The following is a 3,312-nucleotide window of genomic DNA, read 5'->3' as shown; positions in this document are numbered from 1 at the left end:
TTTTCCTCCTTTGGGTTAAGTAAGCAGGTCATAGAATCCAGACAGTGAGTCTTGAATGACAGACTTCCTAGTAGGTTGAAGAATATTTCCAAGAATATTTTCTTTTTTTCTCAGACATTATCAGATTTTTCTTAGAGTCTTGGTAGCCCTGGTTCTGGGAATGTAATTTTGTAATTGATCGAAGGGTAGGAGATTGCTTCCCAAATGAGATGGATCTGAAAAGAGCCTGTCATCATTTTCTGTGTCCTGTTAACTCTTAGGGATTCCCTGGTGGTAAAGAGTCAGCCTGCAGTGCCGGGGACCCAGATTCACGATCCCTGGGTCAGGAAGATCCCCTGGAGAAGGGAAAGGCTACCCACTTCAGTATTCTGGCCTGGAGAATTCCACGGACTGTATAGTCTGTGGGGTCGCAAAAGAGTCTGACATGACTGACGACTTAGGGATCTTTAGAAGTGAAGCTCCTGAGGGTCTAGGAGCTATTCATAGTAATTGAATTATTATGACTTCTGGGACTTTGGAAACTCCAAATCCATTCCAGAGAGAAACTATTGTAGTTGCTGGATGGACCCCACTCTATCTAGGCAGAAAAATACCCTTTGCTGAGCCTCCGTACAATAACAAGTCGGAATGGTTTTTGTTTTGTAATTGAACTTTAACACACAAGAATTTAATTTTAGACTTTAGTTCCCTTGGATTTGCCTTTGAAATTCAAGTTGTAAAAGAATTTAGTCTTTGGACTTTAATTTCTTTCTTGGAATGTAATAATAGAAAGGAAATTGCACTCAAAATTGAAGCATTACTTTATAGGCATTTTATTATCAGAGTATCTTCAAGATAGGATTTAATCTCTGTAGAACCTTTGTCATGCTACATTGGACAGCATATATGGACGTAATTTGGGGCAGGAAATAGAATAGAGGATACATTTTCAACTTTTGGTATGGAGTGGATTCTAAGTTGAATGTGTGAATCTGACCCATTGCAGATTCTTGAGGGGACAACTTTTAAGCTGCCTGCTACTAGATCCAGGATGAAACCCAAAAGAAGAGAGACTGGTGTAGAGTCTGGTCTCATGAAGGTGGCCACATGAAAGGTCTCTTGAGGGAGACAGCTACAACTCTTGCTGACCATAATTTTGATGGAAGAAATTTCCACGTATTGAGGTATGAGGAAATCAAAAATTTGGGCTTATAACATGATTTGGCTTGAACTCTATGCTGACTTAAAACAGCTTGTCTTACAGCCCATCAAACATACATGTACATCTACTCTAACCATTAAAGAAAAGAGTGTTGGTTGTCGTTCAGTCATACAAAAGGTTAAATCACAACCCACTGCGGTCACCCCACTGGCAGTTTGCCCTGAGGGGAATTCAGGAATGGAAAAGAACAAGAAAAAAACAAACAGGTTGAAGCACTCTGTCCTTTGGATATATTGGAGCGCCTAAAAAGTTAAGATCCATCTCTGAGGAAAAATTTAAAGGACCCTAGATTCTTGAATCTTTCTATACCTAGAAAAACACTAAATCACTAAGTTGAGATATCTGTTCTTTGTGATTAGCAGTAATTTTTTACCAAGATACATATTTGACTACGTGTATTTCCCAGCCAAAAAATTTATATGTGTACTGACTCTTCTACCTCTTCATAGCAGTCCCCTCAGTTACTGAGAAGCTGTTTTCTGGGCTGTAGTCCTCAGTTTGGCTTGAGTAAAGCTCTCTCCTATTCCTATTCCTATTATAGATTTTTAATTGATTATTTGTATCCACAGCTTCATGCTCAAGCCCCACAAATTAAGGGAATCAAAATCTGGGGATTGTGCCTCGTTCCTACTCCCAATGCTTTGTTCTTGTGAGTGGAGCTCAAGTAGCTAAAGTTCTGGGCTTCCCTCTACCCCATCAATCACCCTGCCTCTGAGAAGATTCTTAGCCTGTGAGTCCATTTTGGAGGAATAAGGGCATGCTCAGCTCAGCTCCTGTCTTTCTCCTCTTGGAAATGAGCATGCCTGCTCCTCCATTATTCCATATGGGGAGTCCTACCCTGGTCCAGTGCTTCTGCGCCTAACTGGGTAAGTCTGCCTGATTCTGGACTTCATTGTTAGTGAGTCCCAAGATATAAGCTGGGTCTTCCAACTTGACCTCTATCAGATATAAAAATACTTTGGTTTCATTTTTTGACTTACAATGTAAACTTTGGTTTTCTTTGCTCTGTTAATACCTAGTTTGATTACTTTTTCAAAGTCCTTAATTTCCTAATCAGAAATGCAAGTCAACTCAATAATTAGTTATTCAGCACCTACTATATATTACTGTGCTGGACACCAGGAATACAGAAATAAACAATATTATATTAGATGGTAACTACTTATTTACATATATTAATATTAGAAAAAATATATTTATATATATATTATAAAGATAGTACAAACGGCTTCCCTGATAGCTCAGTTGGTAAAGAATTCGCCTGCAGTGCAGGAGACCCGGGTTGGGAAGATCAGTTAGAGAAGTGATAGGCTACTCACTCCAACATTCTTGGGCTTCCCTTGTGGCTAGCTGGTAAAGAATCTGCCTTCAATGCAGAAAACCTGGGTTCAATACCTGGGTTGGCAAGCTCCCCTGGAGAAGGGAAGGGCTAGCCACTCGAGTATTCTGGCCTGGAGAATTCCTTGGACTGTATAGTCCATGGGGTCGCAAAGAGTTGGACACAACTGAAGGACTTTCCCTTTCACTTTTCAGTACAAAGGAAGAAGCAATCAGTCTGCCTGGTAGTTGGAGGTAGGCAGCTTTCATGGAGAAGGAGATTTCTGAGCAAAATGGCTAAGCAAGGGAAGCATATTTTTAACAGAAAGAACAGTACAAAATAACCACATGGGCTTAATGATGTACATGTTGTATCAGATACTGAAAATATTTGGTAATTCCTGAACATAATTTCTATGGAAATCAGGATGGAGAGGTAGAAAGGACTGGATCATGACCATTTGAGAAGCTTAAACTCTGACAAAATCTTGTCAGGAGGAGCCTTTGAACAGCCTTACCCCAGAGAATGATTGGTTTGCAAAGCAGACCAAATGACTTCTAGGTTTGTTTTCACCTTTACAATGATCTGATTTGTGTTTTGGACCTTGCTGTAAATTTAGAACACTTCTCAGCTATCCTAAATCAACTCCTTACCATACTGTGTTAGGATTAGATAGGATTAGGTTTGGTTGCATATACAGCCAAAAATAAAATAATAACAATGGGTTAAACATGACAGTTTGTTTCTCTGAAGTAAAAGCAATTTAGTAGGCTAGTCTTATGGTTCTAAACAA

The sequence above is a fragment of the Ovis canadensis genome, chromosome 10 (assembly GCF_042477335.2).
Source record: "Ovis canadensis isolate MfBH-ARS-UI-01 breed Bighorn chromosome 10, ARS-UI_OviCan_v2, whole genome shotgun sequence".
Classification (NCBI taxonomy): Eukaryota; Metazoa; Chordata; class Mammalia; order Artiodactyla; family Bovidae; genus Ovis; species Ovis canadensis.
Note: the sequence above shows the minus strand (reverse complement) of the source record.